This window comes from Anas platyrhynchos, chromosome 10 (genome assembly GCF_047663525.1).
Source record: "Anas platyrhynchos isolate ZD024472 breed Pekin duck chromosome 10, IASCAAS_PekinDuck_T2T, whole genome shotgun sequence".
Taxonomy (NCBI): Eukaryota; Metazoa; Chordata; class Aves; order Anseriformes; family Anatidae; genus Anas; species Anas platyrhynchos.
Genome location: NC_092596.1, coordinates 10,228,237 through 10,239,166, shown reverse-complemented (window position 1 = coordinate 10,239,166; position 10,930 = coordinate 10,228,237). Strand labels below are relative to the sequence as shown.

General features: G+C 46.9%; 1 protein-coding gene across 1 annotated transcript in view; it reads left to right on the top strand.

The window, feature by feature from the left end:
- The first annotated feature begins 520 nt into the window (after nucleotides 1–520).
- Nucleotides 521–10,930, top strand: part of PASD1 (PAS domain containing repressor 1) — an 88,979-nt gene continuing 78,569 nt past the window's right edge. Inside the window, exon 1 of the mRNA XM_013100489.5 lies at nucleotides 521–827. The gene's annotated coding sequence lies outside the window, so the exon portion shown is untranslated. The remainder of the gene's footprint in view (nucleotides 828–10,930) is intronic.

Sequence of the window (10,930 nt, the reverse complement as noted above, 5' to 3'; positions counted from 1 at the left end):
GTGTCTTACAGAAGCTGGCAGGGTTTTGTCTGGGGGAACAGAGCCAGGGCAATAGTGTTATTTGTTTATCTTGATTTCTCCAGATTAAAACGCTCTGTGCTTTCCTGCTGCCCAGTGTGCTAAAGAATGTTTCCCTTTTCATTTGCTAACACACCAAATGAGCCTTTGGTAAAATCATCTTTTCTCCTGTCTCTAGTCCAGAAGCACAGAGCGTGGTTTTTGTCCTGTCTTTCACCCAGCACATCTGTTTGTTTGCCGCTAATAATAGTTTAATCAATGGGGCCGATCCCGGCGTGTTCTCAGCCTGACAGTAGCCCAGAAGACCCAGCTGACAGCAGGGCTGTTGTACGCATCATTTTTTTTTTTTTCCAAGTGTTTTGTGCTTAATTAAAAGCAAAGAGAAAGTTTTACTCTTGTTTGCATGAATGGTCACATCAAACAGTAGAGGAAAATCTAGGCCAAGCTGCTTTCAGCAGGCGAAGGAACATTATACCATTGCACCACGTCCTTTCGGAGCAGCAATATCTCTTAATAAACGGCAGGGACCTTTTGAACTCTCCCTGACGCGGGGAGCTTTGCTTTTCATTAGCAGCCCGAAGCCCACCTTGCCTCTCCCTCTCTCGCCGCGGCGTGGCTGTTGTGGGAAGATGTGTCTGCGTGGGATGGGGGACGAGGAGTCCCTGCGGGTGGAAGTGCACTGGGTGCACGCTCGTTGCCTACAGAAATGGTGCCGGTTATGTAACTCTCTCTATGAGTAATAAGGTAAAACTCTGACAACTCCTCTGCAGGAGGTTGCGGAGGGTTTGGTGCTCTGGGCTGATGAAAAGGTAAGTCAGGGATTTGTCTCTTGTTGCCCAGGTGTGTGTTGGTGTTGCTGGAAAGGTGCTCAAAAATGCCGGGTTTAAATGTGTTTGCAGCCAGTGGTGCTTCATGCAAGCACAGCCACGCTGCCTGAAACCCCATTTGTTACGGATCGTTTTAGGGCATTGATGCTTTGTGAAATAGCTCTGTAACTTGTTTGTACTGCTGCTGATTTCCTCAAAGATGATCGTGTGTCTGAAACACAATTAAGAATGTGCTGTTCTTAAGCTTAAATGGCTTTCCCCTAAATTTTATAGTGGCAATAACACTTTTGAGTGAAGGCTGTGCTCGGGCAGTGAAATGCTTTCCATTTAATGACCACAAGCTGTTGGTGTTGCTCAGGATGTGACTTGCTGGGGCTTTGCTGCTGTCGTTTGTGCTTGCAGAGTTGTGCTCAGCTGCTACCTGTTTGTCCAAGCAAAACGTCTGTGTTTTCCAGCAGGTGTGTGCTGGATGCTCGTGTACGTGAGTGCGGGTACCCACCCCTGCTCTGGTTTAAGGCTGCAGCTGTGGGTCGAGGCAGGCGTGCTGCTGTGACAAGGGCTGGCTGTGTGTGCAGTGCTCTCCTGCAGAGCTGCTGTGCCAGACGGGCGCTTCGCAGAGCAGAAAGCAATCCCCGGCTGTAGCAAAGAATGCCTGGGCTTTGGGGGGCAGCGGTATGGGGGTTTTGGTTGCTCTGTTAGCTCTGCATGTGTGAGGTGCTGCTAAAACTGGTGGCTTCTGGTCAAAACTGTTTAAAAAATAAAAGGGTGCGGAGAAGGGCTGGACTCTGGGTGTAAGCTCAGAAGATTCAAACCGTGGGACACGGTGCCTAAATGAACCTAAAGAGGCAAGGGGATCTGAATTCTTCCCAAAAAGCAGTGTGCCTGAATCCAGAGCAGCCTCAGGCTATGGGACTGGCCTTGCGAGGGTAAACGTTGTCCTAAAATGAACCGTGCAGCAGAAAAATCACTTGGCATTAGACACAGGCTCGTATTCCCCTGGGACTGTGAATCTCTTGTACTCAATTTTTAGGCTCCCTTTTTTATTATCTAAAAGCTACTTGATGTCACCATCCTTGTCACTTTTGTTTTTCCATTTGCTCCTTGCAACGTTCAGCTGGAGTAGCAGACTACCAGGGCCCACATCCTATTTCATCTTTGTCCTCCTCTTCCCGAGCTTGTGTCTGATGGTCCCAGAGACCAGGCTGGTCCCTGCCTGGGTGCGAGGCTCTTGTGTGGGCATGGATTTAACCTGAGGGCTGCCCCTGACTCCTGTGGGCTCTGTGGGGACTTGCTGCCAGTTTTTATGCTGGGGTAGTGGTCGTTTGGCATTGCCAGTGCCCTTCTGACATGTCGCTGAAGCTTTGCCAGGAGCAGCTCAGATATTTTGTGCCCCAGTCCCATCTGAGGAGCATCAGCAGCACAAGCTGAGGCTGGCTGCTGGCATTGTCACACCTGGGGAAGGGAAGGGCTCTCACACAGCCCTCCTCAGCAGCAGGTGTGGGACACCTCTGTGAGGTTTCCCAGGGAGGTGGCTTCGCCATGCTACAGAAATGGCATGTCCCTTCAGGAAAAATAACATTGATAGCAGTTTTCTGCTATCTATGGGTGCAACTAAGAAAAAATAACATTATCCCTAGAGACTGCAAGTGGGTTGAGGCAAGAAATGTCTCATGCTGCCAGCTGTGGTGTAGTAAAGATCACTCTGCAAGGCACAAATTGCCTCCAGGTGTGACCCATGCTCACTGCTTGACTCAGCAGACCCCAGCTGGGATTGCTGTTGTCCACCAAGAGGCATAACAGAAGGGCGAGGAGGCAGGCTGTGTGCTTGTGGTGCCATGCGGCTCCCTTCTGGGTTCAGCTGGGCTCCCTTCCTTGGTCAGAAACAGCTGATAAATGTGAAATTGTGATTAGCGTTCAGATACAAAGATCTGCCTTCTGCTACCTGATCCCATCCACAGGTAAGCAAATGTTTCCCTTTGCAGGTTCTGTAGGATCTAAGTGCAGGAGGATTGGAGCAGGTCCGTGCCCCGTAAGAGCTGCCTGCTGACAGCATGGGAGCAGCAGTTCAGGTGTCAGAGCCCCAAGCAGGCACACGCTGCGGGGGGCTGAGATCGTGGCACTCACCGAACTCACCCTGCAGGGAGAAGTTCTGCTTCTGGTTGCTTTTCTCCAGCAGTGGACATGCTCACTGGGTCCTGCTCCTCCTGGTGGTCTCAGGTTTTCCCCAGCAGTCCCGGTAGGTTATTTCACAATAGTTTTATGTGTGCTTAGGCGAGGATTTTGGGGGGAACCTGCTCCCTGCCGTAGTTGATGGCACCCGTTGTTTCTGCTAGGTGTAGGAATTGGATCAGTTGCACGATGCTGAGATGCTGCTACTGTGCTCTGGCAAGGGGACAGGAGATATCTGGGGAAAGGCTTTTCCTCAGTCTGTTTCATCCACTTCTGTTTTCTCCAGTTGAACCAGTTTCAGCTGGTTGGAAGCTAATGAACCAGTTTGATCCTGGACTTGGAGCTGAACCAGAACAGCTTCGGTCACAACTGAGCTGAAAAGCTCAGCTTCCACCCACCAGGCTCCCTGCTTCTGCGGTGCAATTGAACAGAAGCAGCACAGAACTGGCCAGGAAACAAAGTAAATGCACATAACTAGTCACAAAATTAATTATAATAATTAGAAGTGATGGGCAACCTAGCTGGGAACTTAAACACAGCTGCCAAGAGTTAACCACGCCTCGAGGACTGCGCTCTGCTGTCACCTTGAGGCCAGCCCTGTCCTGCTGGGTCCCGATTGCTGCCTCTCAATGTGTCCTCTCATAGGATGGCAGGACCTTGTTCTCCTTCAAACCTCTGACAAAGTTGATCTGAAGCTGGCAAACAAACCACAAGGTTAGCGAGGAGAGGGGAATAGGGCATGAGATCGCATGAGCATTTGTCCTTAGGAAGCCAGACAAAACAACGAGAACTTTGCCAGCTTCTCCACAATGTAGATCTGTATGCAGGAACCTGTAAAGTTTTAAATTGAACGAATGCTTAAGGCAATGAAAACTGCATGTTCAGTGCCCTGATGTCTCTTGCTGGATGTCTCCAGCACATACTACTGCGTATCTGGACATCAGGCCTCATCGCTAGCAGCTACTGGAGAGCCTCTCCTAGCTCATTTGGTGTTTGTGTCTGGGACAGGGGTGTGTTAAGACACCAAACTGCAAAGTGGAAATGAACAGATCCACGTGTGCAGTCATCAGGTGATAACAGCACTTGGTTGCTTCTGGGATGAGCCAGGCCAGAGCTGGCAGTGAGCAGTTGTTCCTCTTATAGCCCCCAAGTGATAAAGCTGAACACGTCTCTCGGTGGTTGTGTGAAAGCAACGGGGGTGTGAGTTTTGCAGTATCTCTGCCTGAAGTTGCTCTAGGAACTCAGCTCTGAGAGTTGCTGGTCTTGACTTTTATTTTATTTTATTTTTTTATGTGCTTCTAGGATAAACTGAAACACTCTCTAGAATCCAGGTTAGCAGAACATCGGAATGTACACGCCTAAGAACTTGCAGTGTTAACCCAACTGCGAGGTTATAAATAACTGTAAAGACTCGAGTGAAAGCATCAGTGATAAAAGCAGGGGGAAGGGATGGGCCTTGATAGCGTTATCTGTGCAGAGAAGAGGCTTTCGGATAACGGGAGGTATCTGCATGTCTCTTGGTGAAACCTTGACATTTTAATGGTGTGTTCTTCGTGCCACCCTCTTTAGCCTTGTTGCCTGTTTGTTGAATTGGAGAACTGTAAATATTTGTATTTGTTCATTGCTGCAAGGGTAGGTGAACAAAGGTCCTTGAGAATTTTTAGGGCCAAGCACTGTAAAACAAGAGGGAACGGCTGGGAGAATAACTCTGGGCAAAGAGAGTGAACTTGCTGGGAGCTGGCCTCAGAAGTGCCTCAGCTTCAGAAAATAAAAGCTTTGCTTTTGGAGGGAGGATGGGAAAGAAGGAAAGTGACTTCCGACATGCAAATAAAAAAACTAGATTAAATAATTGAGTGTTCATCCATTTCAGCGTAGCTCTTGGAAGATTTCCCAGGATGTCTTTAAAGAGCTCATTGTTAAACAGTGGGACGTTCTTTCCCCACAGGTATGTGTTAAAATAAAAACATTTCATTTTCTTTGCTTGAATCACACAAAATTCTTCACATAGAGTTGCTGGGCCTGGGGATTACTATGAAGGCTTTTGGGAAATGGCTCTGCTGGTCTGCCTTCCGTGAGATGCGCCGTGTCTGTGTAGCTCTACAGTCCTGGGTGTTGTCCAGCAGGGAAGGGGAGCAGCTCAGCACACAGCCTTGCCCGCCTGTCTGTAAATGGGAAACCGTAGGTTTGACTGGAGTGATGTTTAAACCTTTGTGTCATCAGGAGCAAAGTTGGATCTTTCTGTTCTTTAAATCACCCTTTTTCAAGACATTTAAAACAGTATAGTATTTTTTTTGCCTCAGTCTGATCGGCTAAGCCATTTTTTTTCTAGTTCAAGTGTTTTGTTGCAGAATTAACATATATCTAATTACTTCCAAGCTTGTTTTAACATTATAACACAAATATATTCACATAGGAAGCAGTCCTCCGTTGTTTACCTGAAGAACAGACAGGCTTTTTGCTGATATTGAACCCCATAAGGAAGGCTCTGAGCCCTGGTGGCCAGGTCCTGCTGTTCTCTGATACCCTAGGGAACCTAAGGAAGACCAATAAATTGCAATGTTTTCATTGAATTTAGTGGCCCTGTGATTAGATCGTCATTCCCTCTATGGACTCCAGGAGTGGAGTAATAAAGGATGAATAATGAAGGCAAGTACAGGGATTGTTTCCATGCTGAGCTGTGCCAGTGCCTCTGGCATGCCTGTCCCTCGAACCTATTTGCTGCTCCGATCTCATCTTGTCTAGAATTTGACTTTGAGTCTCCGTGGTGGGTGGATCAGGCAGCCCCTTGCCCAAAGCACTGCTTCAGCTATGTGAAAAATATTTTGCTAGGCAGTATGTTTATCAATAAGCTGATTCTGCGTGGAGATGGAGCACCACGTCTGAGCTCTTGTGGCAGGGCTAGCTGATGATGTTGGACAGCGAGCAATTGTCACTTTTTGCCAGATTTCCCATATTGCAAGTAAGCTGATTACAGCATGTGGTTGAGGTGGGCAGAATGGCAGTCTAATCCATCACAGGGCTCTACCCAATGTCAAATCTTGAGTCTGTTCTTCTCAAGAACACGGAGAAATTCATCTCAGAGGCACAACGAAAGCTGAGGAGCAGAACAGTCACCAGCTTTACTGAATAAACTCCATCAGCGTGAGTGTTTGAGGGCTTGAAGACCCGCATCCCTGAGCAGCGATAAAATAGGATTTGTGAGGAACAGAAGCAACACAGAATCTGTCTGAAAACGTGTCCTTGTGCATTGTTTGGAAATGCAGCACGGTACACTTGCAAGCAACCTGAGGAGCTGGAACAGTCTTGTATAGAAAATGCAAATGCGTTGAGGCCCAGCTGGTAGTGTAGGGCTCTTAGTAAGGCTTTCACCTGAAAGCTGTGGCAAGTGGCGTACAAAGAGACTCTGAGCCATCTCTTTCTTTTCACAGTGTAGCAAGGTGCCAATCCCTAAGGCAGAGATAACTGTGACTTCACCCGAACCAGTACAGGAGTAGTCCACCTAGTTGTGGCTGTACCCTTCTGCACCATCTCACACTGGTGCTCAGCTGTAGGTCATCCTTCTCTGCTTCAAGGGGTATGACCGTCCCTTCATGCTTTCCTGGTAAGAAAGCAATGGCATGGCCTGACTTCTCCATCCCTTTTTAAAAGGGAAATTTTTCCCATATATTATAGGATGTAATGTCTTTCGGAAATGATCCCTCCTGTTTTAGCTCTCATTTGGCCAAAGCACGTGGCACATCGTTGAATCTGAGTAGATAAACAATTGCGCTGGTGGAGGTGCTGCTTAATATCAAACTGTCCAAGTCAGTTGCTGAATCAGTTCCTTGATCTTTGGCAACTTTTGCACTACAGCAGAGTTTATAGATGGAAACATTAGATCCTAGATATGGTGTCTCCAGGTGATGCTGCAACATATGGGGCACTGTGGCTCAGCTTTATGGAACAATGAAACTCACCAAATGCTTTGAATGGTTTCCTCCCCACAGATCTTTGTATCTGCTTTTAACATATTTTCCTTGGTAGCATTTCATAGTGTTTAAGAACATCTTGGTTGTGTTCCCCTTAAATCGTCCTGCTGTCTGTGCAGTGTCTGGTGTGTATGGGGTGCTTGTGAATAACGCTGTCTTCACTGCAGTAGTTACCATGTTGAGTTTGAAGGCTGTCGATCAAAATATATACCATCTCATAGGTAGCTGTTTGAGACCTTCAACACAGGCAGTTTTGTGGCAAAGTAGTTGAAAGCTGATCTTTTATGAAACTTTCTTCCAGCGTTAGCTTTCAACATTTCCGTGCAAGGGAGGCTGGGAGCAAAGGAAGCGCCTTTTCAAGGGCAAGATGTGCTTGAGCTGGTCATGAAAGTGCACCCTGAGGGCTGCTGAATCAGGCTGTTCATAAAAGTCAAGAGCATTTAAATGTACGAGATGTTTACGTCCTTTCTTGAAGTGTTATAATGAGGATGAAGTGATAGCATCAGGGAAACGGGGTCACGGAGCTGAGCCCCACGGAAGCACATGCCCGGCTCCTCCAGTGTTTACCCTGGGATGTGTTTTGGTTACTGGCTGCTAAACAGAGAGGAGCTGAGGGCGCGTTATCACCGCTCCAAACTGCAAACAGTTTGTTGCATCTGACTGGAGAACGCATCGTTGGTGGCTTTAACCAGCTGTAATGTACAGGTTGTTGAAAAACACAGCTCTGTTACCATAACAGCACTCTTATTTTTATCTTCGGGAGGAAATACTTATTGAAATTACCTTTTAGCTACCAAAAGGTAAAGATATTTCTAACTGGAATGGTACCCATGAGTACACGTAACTTTTTTTAAGGTAGAAAAATGTTTACCTATAGGTCCGTGCATTTGGGCTGTGTGTTCCCCACAGTCTTCAGTAGTTCAGAGATGTTTTTTTTTTGTTTTTTGATTGCTTTCATGATCATTAGGAGGTGATGGACAGTCTGGGATTTTGGGTACTCTTTAGATGGTTCTTTAGCATGAGGCTTCCAAGGATCTGCATGCCAAATTGCCACTGGAGGCACCCAAAGAGGGGTTTATGCCCAAAAAGCACTCCCAAAAAGAGCCCACCTACAAGACAGGAGATCCAGCTAAACAGGGCTTTTAAAGGCCTTACTGAGGAATCCATGAACAGCGCTGGAAAAAACCTCCCTTGCCTCAGCTTGACACCATTCCTGCGGGTCCTATCCCTGGTGACAAAAGAGAATAGATTGGCACCTGCCCCTCCGCTCCCCCTTATGAGGAATCTGTAGACCGTGAGGAGGTCTCCCTTCAGCCTCCTCTTCTCCAGGCTGAACAGGCCAAGTGCCCTCAGCTGCTCCTCATACATCTTCCCCTCTAGGCCCTTCATCTTCATCACCCTCCTCTGGACACTCTCCAACAGTTTCATGTCCTTCTTGCACTGTGGTGCCCAAAACTGCACACAGCACTCGAGGTGAGGCCACACCAGTGCAGAGAGGGACAATCCCTTCCCTCAACCAACTAGCGATGCCGTGCTTGGTGCACCCCAGAGTACAGTTGGCCCTCCTGGCTGCCAGGGCACACTGCCGGCTCATATTCAGCTTGCTGGCAACCACAGCCCCCAGATCCTTCTCTGCAGGGCTGCTCTCCAGCATCTCGTTGCCCAGTCTGTACGTGCAGCCAGGGTTGCCCGGTCCCAGGTGCAGGACCCGCGTGCCCTTCCCGTGCACACTGCCGTGCCCCATCGTGGTCGCCTTCTCAAGCCCTTACTATGTAGGTAGTGGAAAATCAAATAGTGCTGTTCTGCTGAAGTCTTTAAAGGAACTTTGCTGGTGAGATTCAGTTTGCCAATAATCTAGAGGTCTGCAATCCAGAACTATTAAAAAAAAAAAAGGACTGACATCTAATAATGTTACTAAATTAATTTACCTGGGTTGGGAAGCTGGCATTTCACCCCTAATAACAAGTCGTCTCAAAGGAAGGTGAGTAGCCCTACTGATCATCTTAGGCAGGAGTGAGTTCAGGTTTATGTGGGCCTATTTGTTTTAGACATTGAACCTTTCATGGAAGCTGGGTCCTTTCCAGGTATTGCAGTCTGGGCATTCTGCTGAGTCACTTTTCACAAGTTTAATGCTATTTGTCCCACATCCAGGCAAGTCCTGCTGTAGGTTTTTTGTCCTGGTGCCACGCACGGTGTGTTCTGAAAACCCAGCTGGCCTTAGGTTGCTTGGCCTGCTCTGCCTGGACCAAGGGTTTGTTAGAGGAATTTAATTTTAAATAACATTTCCACGGTCTAGATCTTTATCATGTTTAGAAGATAATTTATTCTGAAGGGGTTGCTGATTGCATGTGAGCTCCTGCCAGCTCCTACAAGCACGGCTGTGTTTGCACGAGCCAGAGTTTGTCTGTGGGAAGGTAGGCACTCCGCTCCCACCTCCGTGCAGATGGGGGCAGTTTTACAGCCTGGCCTCATGCCTCGTAAAAACTGCAAATTTTCTCTGGGCTCTCCCAAAAGGTACTCCCGTGGCTGTTCTGATGGTCTGATGTTCTCCAGCTGCCTGTAAATGCATGCTAAAAATGTTGATTTTGCTTTGGGGTGTTTTTGGTTGGTTGGTTTGGGGGAACAGGGAATAAGGGGCTTGGGGTGTGTGGTGATATTTTTGAGTCGGATGCTGTTGTTCAGCGTTCTTCATAAAGATGCTAAATCCAAGGAAATTCAGACATGTTAGAAATAACGTGGGTAATGTTTAAAATCTTGCTCCCTACTGAATGAAAACCATTAAAGCACAAAAGTTGTGAAAAGCTACGCTGTGTTCTCCACTTGCATAGCAGCATTTTAAACAGGGATGAACCTAAGCACTAGCTCAAGTTTTACTCAAGTATTTGCTGAATAAGGATCTAAATTAATTAATAGTATCAAGTAATGGTGTGAGAACTGTGGAGGAAATCCGGGGCTGTATTTTGTGAACACACAAGCCCATCGCATCACAACCCAAAACTAAAAAAATGCGCTTTGCATTCGCTAACACTGAATTTAGGTGGGTTGAGCTGGGTTTGCATTGCGAATGGCTCAGTAACAATACACCAGGTGACAGTGCTGTTGAAACAGAAAATAGCACAGGTGTTTGGAAACACTTCTTATATGGGAGAAAAAGCCCCTTCTACATTCCTTTGTGAAATAGCTCCAGACAAAGCACCAGCACAAAGCAGCGTGTAGGAAAAGAAAGAAGTGCATTAAGGTTTCTCTGTATCTGTCGCGTGACTCATCCAAACCTTATGTAAATATGCTTTCTTCTAAGCTGTATTTATCTTATAGAGGAATCAATAGTAATGCTTCTCTTTCCTGGGCAGCAGTGATGTAGGCAGCACAAACGGTATTTTGATGAGCAGTGTTTTGTGCATCCATTGCTCCTGTGGATCTCAACAGGCAAGAGACGAACTAAAAGCACTTCCCTGTGACTATTACTTGGGAACATAAACTAAAACCTGGACCCCAAAATCTGGGGTAATAATGCTATGTGATCTATTTATGCAGACAGATATGAGAGTAACATGGTAGTTTAAAGTAACTTTACTCTTTTTTTTTTAAGTTAATGTGACAGCAAGAAAAAGATTTTGAGAACTGCAATAACCTTTAATAGGGTGGGCTTCTCAGAAGAAAAGGGAATTTTAATATTATCTATTGGGGATGGTTTTGGGTTTGGGCTGTCCTTTCAACCACTGACACACTCCTATGCTATAAATTAGAAACCACCTAGAGTAAAATTTGGGCTCTCTGACGTTGTACCAAGGTCTTCCAGTGCCACAGAGCTATGGCTGGCCACCGTAATGGTGAGTCCAGAAGCAGGCCTGTGAGTTTTGTCCTTGCTCTCTGCTTTCTGATCTTTTTTGTGCCTGCTATTTGTGTAATTCCTCTCCACAGATCCCATATTTTCATCTCAGGAGCTCA